Below are 10,348 nucleotides of genomic sequence, written 5' to 3' on the forward strand. Positions count from 1 at the left end.
CCTTGTCTTTACCATTCCCTTTATACAAAAGAATGTTAACAATGGTTAAAAAAATTGAAAAACTAAAAATAAAAAAAGACATGTTAATAGGTTTTCTTTAAAAAAAATCAACAACAAATATTCATACATCACTTGTCACTCTTCATACCACAACATAGTACACACGATTCTTCACAAACTAATTACATTAATTTGACTGAAAATTTGATAAATACAATTGTTCATACATCAACATCCTTATATGCGAATAATTAAGACTATAAACATTAATCGAAATTATTGACAAAGTTCTAAGCATAGTTATTAATCGCGCATCGCGCACGATTGCGCAAACCTGTCCTAGGGTGATCGCGCATCGCGAATCATGCGCTATTTTAATATATCGCGCAAAAATATATTAAGACATAATATATATCATATATATCATAATCATAAAAAAAATATGCATAATATGTCTAGTTAATATAAAAACAAGGGTTTTTTTTTCTTAATTTTTATAATCTGGCAGCTGCTCTCGAGACTGCTGTTGTGAGTTGGAGAGAATAGGAGAAGAGAGAGAAGCCGGGTCGGTATGTTGTTGCTGCTGCTAGGTTTTTTTCTTAATTTTTATAATCTGGAGTCTTTTACTTTCAATTAAAACTCTAATTACTCCTAAATTATTAAAGCCTCTTTAATTAAGGCTAAAATTCATTCAGCCCATGAATTTTCGCAGCACCTATGTGAACGCCGCTTGCCAAACGGTATCATATTCCTACCGCACCGCTTCAAGGCGGCGGTCAAGCGCTATTTGAAATCATTTTTTAAAACATTGCATGCAGACTTCTCAATAGCGCACGTGATCAGCGCGAAGCGCGAACGGAAAGTACCCAGCAAATCGCGCTGCGGTGCGATGACCGTGCGCGACGCGCGATCGCGCGCGATGTGCGCTATTCATAACTATGGTTCTAAGAAAGAAATTCCTGAAAGCAATATTTTTTTTACAATTTTTCGTTGTACCAAAATATTTTTCACCTAAAACAAGAAAATCCTGAAATCACACATATACTATAAATCGCAAATTGCTGGCAGATCAAACACATGCACAAATCGGTGGTCAACGTGCACTCAACAATGAAAAATAATACTTTATAAAGTATAAGCCTAGGGATGCATATTGCTACACACGGATCTGAAAACAACAATTAGGGACCACACAAAGCAGTACCACTAAAGATTTTTAGTAAAAAAAGAACGTTATTTCATTTGGTTACAACTATAAGAACACACCCAAAAAATTAACTCATATCTTAAAAAGAACACAACAAACAAATCTCACATGAATTAAAAGAACACAAGAACAAATCTATAATATTAAATCCAACCCGATCGATTAGGTTTAGTTCTCGTCATTCCTAAGTCCAATTGCTCTAAATGCGCGGTCGAACTTGCCGGAAAATCGCCTAATCAAAATTAGTGTGATGAAATCAAAGTAAGATTAAACTTTTTTATTTGGATTTGAGTTTAACACTCCTCAATTGAGTTTGATTACCATCGGCCATAGTCTTTATGGAGTCCACGCATAATACGAAAGCAAATTCCATTAGTTTTTATTCCCCCTTTTATTTATCAATTCACTGCATAATACTCCTTTCAATTCAAATTATGTCTTTCACGAAAATTTATTTTTGCTAAAAATTGCCTCTAATAAATTATTAATTTGTGATTAATGAAAAAAATGTGGGGTTTAAGGTGGGTTATTATCAGATGGGATCCTCTGTCCCACAATTTACTATGTACCACTCTTAATTTTTTATAATTTATAATTATATTTTCTTTAATTTTAATTTATTATTATTTAATATAATAAAAAGATAATTAACAAGGGTTCGCTCATCCAATTAGTTTAAAATTATTTTTTTATATTTATTTGAGTTAATAATTGATTATTTGGGTTAATTAATTCAAAGTTAAGGTATATAATTTTTTTAAATTCTAATTTTTAATGATAAATATTAATTAGAGTTCATAATATAATAATATTTTTTTATTTTTATAACAAACAATTATAAAATAGACAAATTAAAAGTGATACATGGTGGTACACGCTAAATTATGAGACTGAGGATCCCATCTGGGTTATTAGAGGTAACTAGAAATGAGAACGTACCAAACACTCACCGTGTGGGACCGCAGTTTCCGGAGGATATGGAAGGAATTGAGCATTTGGAGGATACTTCGAGCCAGACTAGACCAATTAGCAATCGCAGAGGCAAAGAGCCAAAGCCGAACAAGGAGGCAGAGTTGGCCGAGTCAGCGCTGCTGCAAAAAGGGTCTCGATTATGCAGAAACACATTCAAGACCTGGAGGGGGTTATTGCGGATAACGAAAGAAGGAAGGGGAAGAGTAGAATTACTGTGCACATGAAGAGTGGAAGAGCAGCGTCCCCTCGTCCCAAGGGCAGAAGTTCACTAGATAAACACTCTCGATGGAGAGAGGAGAAGAGACATGACGCTCAGGATGAAGGAAGCAAGCGTAGGAATGTTACCCTACAATCCCCGCGGGAGGGAAGGGGTGAAAACCAGCACCGTTCCTTCCAAGAAGGAGGGAGGGTAAAGGTCACTGGTAGTCCTTTTTCTAAAGATAACCTGGCATATCCATTGCCTAGGCACTACAAACCCATTACCATTGATTACGATGGCTCTGATGACCCGAGAACCCACATGGCTCGGTTTGAAACCCTAACTACTCTGCATCAGTATACTGAAGGGATCAAGTGCAGAATTGTAATACACGGGCCTTTGATGACTTGTTTAATTGCTTGAGTTTGAGTAATTAAGGTTTAGATCCCTTGTTTGATTACTTTGTATAGAGATGAGGAGTTATTTGAAGTTCTCTTGTTATCTTTACAGTTGTTGAGATGTTCTTTTGATGATGTGTGGATGATGTGAGATTTTATATCCTTAATTGAGTTTGAGTATTTGAATAATTCGAGATAATTATTTGAATGAGAACGATGAACTCGGAAGTGAGATCTGAGTCCGTTAAGACGTTTTTGAAATTTTTGACTTTTTGACGATGAATAGTAATATATTGCTATTTCGTCTTTTTGTCGACTTTCAAAATCTTATGTGCACGTCGTCGAGAAATATTCTTAGTTTTTCGATACGAGTCCAAAAATGAAAATTTTTATTTTTGGACGACGAGTGAATAGTAAACCGGAATTTCTCGATAAACGAACCGAGCTCGTTTATCAGAATTTCGAGAACGAGCTTGAGTTTTCTATATTTATATAGAATTCCGAGTGTAATGAAAGTGAGTAGAGGTTGAGAAGGCGAGTAACGAAAAGAATGGGTAGTTAGTCGTTAAAATGAGACGAGACGAGATATTTAACGACTAAAATGATTAATATCAGATCATTGTGAAATTTTAGTATGTTGTTCTTGGGCAATAGTTGAGCATGTTTAATGAAGGAAGTAAGAACGGTTCGAACCATAGCTATGAAACCCATGAGGGCAGCCGTCTATGTTCGTCGTCATAGCTCGTCCTTCGATTTTTATTTAATCGTCGTGACTTGATATATGTGCTTAGGAGCATGCTAGGATTTTTATATGTTAAAATTGTATTTTTCCAAGCATGACAGTTGTATGTTTTTGTCGTGCATGGTTGAATTGTGTCGTGAGTTATGAACAGTTGCATGAAGAATGTTTGTATGTATTTGTGTTCTAGGATGGTTGATGAGCATGATAGATTAAGTTAGAAGTTTTGAGGAATCTTAGATGAGAGAAGCATGAGGACCGATTGTTTGTTGAGCATGGCTGAGTGAGTGTGGAGCGTTTTGAGTTGGTGCGTGAATTCCAGCTCTGCTGAGCTAGTCAGCTCTGGCGGCGGAATCCAGCTCTGATGGGTTGGTCAGCTCTGGCGTGTGGATTACAGTTTGTCCCCCACTCCATAGTTGGAATTTTTTCAACTATGGAGTGCAATTTAACTTGTAGAGACGTCTCTTACGTTTCTTCATCTCTTTTTCTCTTCTATTTCAGTTTTGTATTGTGGTCTCCAGGAGCTCACGTCTTCTACGGAGCTTAGACCCTTTTATCTTTCGCGGATGGGGGCTAAGAAGTTATATGCGGTGCTTACGGTTCTTTTGCAACTAGGTAGAGTGGGAGTTCTTGGATCCTACGGGACTGACAGCTTTTCTAAAGTGGACAAGAGTTGAAGAGTGTTGGGCTTTACGGGACTAACGACTCTTCTAAAGTGGAAGAGAGTTGAAGAGTGTTGGCCCTTACGGGACTAACGGCTCTTCTAAAGTGGAAGAGAGTTGAAGAGTGTTGGGCCTTACGGGACTGACTGCTCTTCTAGGTGACATAGAGTGGAAGTTTCTTGGGTCTTTACGGCTCTTCCATGGTGAAGCAGAGTGGGCGTTCTCGGGTCCTACGGTGATATGATTCTCGCCGGTGCAGGGCTGAACTCAGCCGAGCAGGACTGAATTTGGCCGGGCAGGGCTGAAACTGGCCGGGCTGATTGAGCTCTGCCGACAACTTCAGAGAACCAGCTATGCGGAAGATTTGAGAACGGGAATTAACAAAAGGATAGAAGTGTGAATATCCCAAAACCCCTGACCTAATCTACGAAATTTCCTAGAGAACGGATCTCTAGACCCCAACGATGTGATCGGTGCAGCAACTCGGAGACGTTGAATGACACACGGCGAGGGATGATGAACTCGTCGATTCGTCGATAAGTTAAATTCTTGTTTGGAAAAATCAAGAAGAATTCGAAACTTGAGAGAGAATAACTCACTGTAATATTATCAAAAATCAACTCCCCTCGTCCATTACATAGCATTCAAATATATTGGTAACATGAAACCCTAACGTAAAGAAGGAAACAACTTAAACAAAAGGAAACTTAAAATAAGGAAACAAAGAACTTGTTCCACACGCTCTTTGAAAAACTAGCGAGAAAAAACAACTCCAAAAGCGACAGGGCTGGAACTTGCCAGCTCTGGAAACGCCAGCCCTGGAAGCGCCATCTCTGAAAATCCAGCTCTGAAAAGTGTCCAGCTCTGAAAATTCCATCGCTGAGCTGAATCTAGCTCTGGATACTCGTCAGGGCTGGGCTTAGCTCTGCCCTGGACTAGCGCCAGGTCTGGAGCTCAGCCCTGCCCTGTTCTTCAGTCAGTTCAGGGATCGAGCTCTGCCCTGGAAGCGTTTCCAGCTCTGCTCTGTACGTGATAAGATTCACCATCCTCGAGCTCTGCTCTGGAGACCTTTCTCCAATCGGTCTTCTCAGCTCTTGCTTCCAGACCTCTTCCACCAACGCCAATAAGTTAGCCCTGAACGTCTTGTTTCTAGCTCTCGTCACCGGACCGACGGGCATAAAGACCGGATCACTGCTCTGGGCTGCACTCGGAGCTCTGCTTGGTGTCATAGCTGGACTCAGAGCTCTTCTCGGTGTCATAGCTGGAGCTCTGCTCAGGGTTGCATCACTCAGCCCTGCATATGTTTTCAAAATGTGCAGGTTGAGCTGATGTGGTGACGGTGCTGCAATGAGCGGAGTCTCCAGGGTTGTTAATAAATGAAGTTAACCTATCTAGAATATGTCTTCATACATATGTCTAGCTACTTTCCACTGCAGAATGTTTTTTGATGTTATAGTATGTTAGGTCGTACCTTGAGTCTTACGAGAATGGTATCTTATGATGTGTAACTTGATTTAATGATATTAATTAAGTTTTATGCTGTCTTTCATAGACTGTTTAAATGAGTATTAATGAGAAATGATGACGAGTTTTCTTAAGTTGAGTAAGTTTTACGGTTCCAAATGACGCCCCTTTCTTCCCCTTATTCTTTAACCCCATCCCTAGTCGTAGATCACTCGGCTTAACTATCCTTAGTTAAGGCGGGCTGCGACAGAGTGGTATCAGAGCGAAGGAAACCTCTGAATTAGAAGTCTTGAGTTTAGTCTAGAATGAGTCACTAGGCTAATACTTTATTAACACCCGAGATCCCAGCGCACCATCGCATCAGGCTCAACGAGGTATGAAAGATTTTCAAGGTTTAATTGTCATTAAATTTTGAAGAGTATGATGTTGATGTTACATGCTGAATCATGAGATAGTTTATATCATATGATGTTATATGTTGAGGATGCATGATTATGAGTTATGAGTTTGAGTATAATAACATAATTAATGACGAGTTATTAGTATTCTGCGATGAGATATTGTACGAGATGTTTGAGATGTTTTGTGACGCGAATTATTTGCACACGCAACTTGAATGGTACTTGAGAAAGTGTCATGAGCCATAGTCTTTGGAGATGGCTTTGAGAGAGAATTGTTTGAGTTGTCTTACTGAGTCACTATGATTTAGATTAAGGGATCTAATATCATTGTTTAGAGAGGCTACCTACTAAGTAAAGATGGGACGAGATGAGAATTTAGATGTTTTGAACTTGAGTTTTAAGAGAACAGTACTACTTAGTAGGAGTTTTGCTAAGTTATGTTTTGTTTATTTCTGTTGCTTGAGCCGAGTAGAGTTAGTTCCTAGAGTCACCTTTAAGTTCTCCTTATAGGTTGGCCAGGACTGTTGGCACTGCACGAAAGTGGACTGCTGTGAGATCGAACTCAGGGAAGATCTGATACGAGTACGAGGCGTACAGTATGTGGTACAGAGATACCCTAGCAGATTTTCAAACACATGCTCATAGACTATGAAATGATGAAAGCCTTATGGTTGTTACTAGACTGGATGGCATCGTGCACCTAGTCCCCATGCTACCAATCGAGTGGTAGGATTGAGCAAGGAAGAAAGCCTCTCAATATGATGGGACGTGTCATCTTGAGCGTTGGACCCATAGGAGATGGGATTTGTTACAGATACCCAGATTTTCTATGCGGATCTACTGACCGGATGCCTGTTTTCTACCAGGGGCTCTAGAAGAGTGTATAGTAGATATCGAGTCGATCCTTGAGTATCAGTTACCGAAGATGATAAAATGATAAACGATAAGGATGATGAGAAGGAGCCGAGGAAGGCTAGAGTTGATGAGGATGATGAGAAGGAGCCGTTGTAGGCTAGAGCTAAGGAGGATCTTGAGAGTATGAGCGGTACACCCTTGTTTTTGATTAGTTTCCAATTACATTGCGATGTATATAACTTACTTAGGAGATACTGGTACTTGAGCTTTTGACATGCTGATAGATAAGCATACGAATATAGTACCCTACTGATGTTAGATAGATGGATGTTCCTAGTGTGCTAAAGTAGCAACTAGATGAGTTAACTGGTAGCAATTACCGTACGAGGTTCAGACCGAGACATAGTACTATTAATGGTTCGGCTTAAAAGGGACATTACGATAGATACTATGGTTTTTGTAGGGTTATTATGACCCATTGATGTAAAGTCCTCTAAGAAGAGGCATTCTACTGATGGATATATTTGGTGGACCAGAGTGGTCTTTATGTTAGCAATTCGTGAGTACTTATTGCTTCATAGATGAATGTTAAGGTGACTGTGAGGGTTTTCTTAGAGTTGAGCTAGTGAGTTGGACTTGAGTTTCGAGGACGCTTAGAGTGATGGTTGAGTTGAGGGTTTCGCAGACCCAAAGATGAAGCTTTTAGCTTGCTATTGCGAACATAAGTTTTCTTATGTATAGTATGATGAGGGTTTTGAAGACCCAGAACTTCCAAGTTCGGGATAGTATTTCCCGTGTGACTGGGGAGTGATTATGTTGGACCTGGCCAGTCCACTTGATCCAAATCTCAGTAGATGTCCTTTGGGTTTATAAACCCACGTGTTTCAACTTTCGGTTGAAAAAGTCAGAGGGGTTCTTACTCTAGGTCATTTTGTTCGACCTGGTAGTTACTTCATTCTACCCTCTGGTCATTCATTTGAGTCTCTTGAACAAATTTGTTTGCAACAATTTGTTTTGATGTCATTCTAGGGTTGAACCCTTACAACTTTCGAGTTATCCTAGTAAATTCTTTTGATGTATAAGACTAGTGAGAGGCGTGTCAGGAGACTCTGGCACCCGAGTAACTGGTAAACTACACCTGAGACCAATTCAAGGCTACTCTTTTTGAGAAGTATGTACCGAGGAGTACAGTAAACAACGAAAGGCTGATTATCGAAGTTTGATACAAGGAAAGAAATCGGTTGTAGAGTATAACCGAGAATTCTGTGATCTATCATGTTTTTCTCATCAGAAGATGGATACTGATGAGAAGATGTCTGAGTTTTTATGTGCCCGATTAAGGCAGGACTTTAAAGTAGTATTGGCAAATCAGAGTACATTGTCATACACCGAGGCTTTGAATCAAGCCTTGGATATGGAGTTGGCTACAACCAAAGAAAATATTGCAGGCACCCACACTGCCGTTGACTCAGATAAAAACACCTAGAGGACAACAGATTGTACCTCAAGGACATAATGGAAAGAGAAAGTGGGAGGACAAAGCACATGGCAACAAAAAGTCGTGGCAAGGACAAGTCTATCAACAACACGGTAAACAACAATATCCTGGACAGTCATCAGGACAACAGAGGATGTCGCTGTGCGCCAAGTGCAATAAGATGCACTTGGGGGTTTGCAAAGCTGTAACTAATAGTTGCTTCAACTATGGACAAGCTGGTCACTACTCGTCACACTACCCGGGTAGACAACAAGAAATGGTGGAAGGGAAGCCTAATCAGAATTCGGCTCAACCCATGAGCGCCATCATGGGATATCCCCAACCGCCCCAACAGCAGCGTCAGCCGCAATGTCCACAGAAATAGCAGCAGCATCAACAACAACTTCCACAGCCGCCACAGCATCAGCGAGCCTTTGCGCTCAATCATAAGCAGCCCGAGAAAAATCAGGGAAACCTGACAGGTATGGGCAAGTTATTGGATGTACCAGTTAGGATTCTGTTTGATACAGGAGCCTCGCATTCTTTAATGGTTTGAAGCATGTTACCTTCAAACTCGAACCAAAACGAGCTAGTCCCGAGTTGAGAGTAATCACTCCTGTAGAAAGAGCTACTACAGTTTCTCACATGATTTCTAACTTAGAGCTTGAGTTAGGATCACTAAAGATGAAAGCAAGAACCTTGCACTTAATGCCTATGTGGGACGTAGACATTATTCTAAGGATGGACTGGTTAGCTGAGAACTTTGCCACGATTGATTGTAAGAAGAGACAGATAACTTTCCAAACACCTGAGAAGGAACCGACATGTTTTCATGGCATAGATAGAAGGAAGAGAATTCCAATCTTTTCGACACTTCAAGCGTCGAAGTTGGTAAAGAAGAAAGGAGCACAAGCTTACCTAGTTTACTTGAATGATGAAGGAGAATCAATTAAAAACTTAGAGGATGTAGCACTGGTAAGGGAATATAGAGATGTATTTCCCGAGGCCTCACCAGGATTGCCACCAACAAGACAGTTGGAGGTTACTATCGATCTAGAACCTGGATCAGCACCAGTGTCGATGGTACCCTACAGAATGGCACCTAAAGAGCTACAAGAGTTGAAGATTCAGCTACAAGAACTGCTTGAGCTAGGTTTTATCAGACCTAGTGTATCCCAATGGGGAGCACCAGTCCTTTTTGTTAAAAGAAGGATGACACGTTGAGAATGTGCATAGATTATCGAGAACGGAATAAATTGACACTCAAGAACAAATATCCTTTGCCAAGGATAGATGACTTGTTTGATCAATTAAAAGGAGCGAGCTTGTTCTCGAAAGTTGACTTGAGATCAGGTTACCACCAGTTGAAATTTTTTGACAGGAGGATATACCTAAGACAACTTTTCAAACGAGGTATGAGCACTATGAGTTCATAGTTACGCCATTCGGTTTGACGAACGCACCAGCAGTATTCATGGATCTCATGAATCGAGAGTTCCATCAATACCTGGATAAATTTGGCCTAGTTTTCATAGATGATATTCTCATCTATTCGAAGAATGAGCAAGAGCACCAACAACATTTGAGAATAGTGTTGGAAACGCTTAGAGCTAAGAAGCTTTTTGCCAAATTCAGTAAGTGCGAGTTTTGGTTAGACGAAGTAACTTTTCTAGGACATATTGTATCATCTGAAGGAATTAAGGTTGACCCGCCAAGGTACAAGCTTGGTGAAGTATAATTGAACGGGTATAGATTTTATGATGGATTATTGTAGAACTATGAATTATACCTAGTGTTGCTTGAGAATCGAGAGAGAAAAGTAAGGTTGGTAGCACAAAATTCTGATTGCTGCAGTATTATAAGTGAAGATAGCGTAAGTTTACAAGGTACACGTTGGTAGCTATTTATAGATTACACGTAAAGGGTAAAATGGTAACTTCATTGCTGGAGCATGCGTCTTGCGTGATCGGGGGC

This window comes from Salvia miltiorrhiza, chromosome 8 (genome assembly GCF_028751815.1).
Source record: "Salvia miltiorrhiza cultivar Shanhuang (shh) chromosome 8, IMPLAD_Smil_shh, whole genome shotgun sequence".
NCBI classification, from domain to species: Eukaryota; Viridiplantae; Streptophyta; class Magnoliopsida; order Lamiales; family Lamiaceae; genus Salvia; species Salvia miltiorrhiza.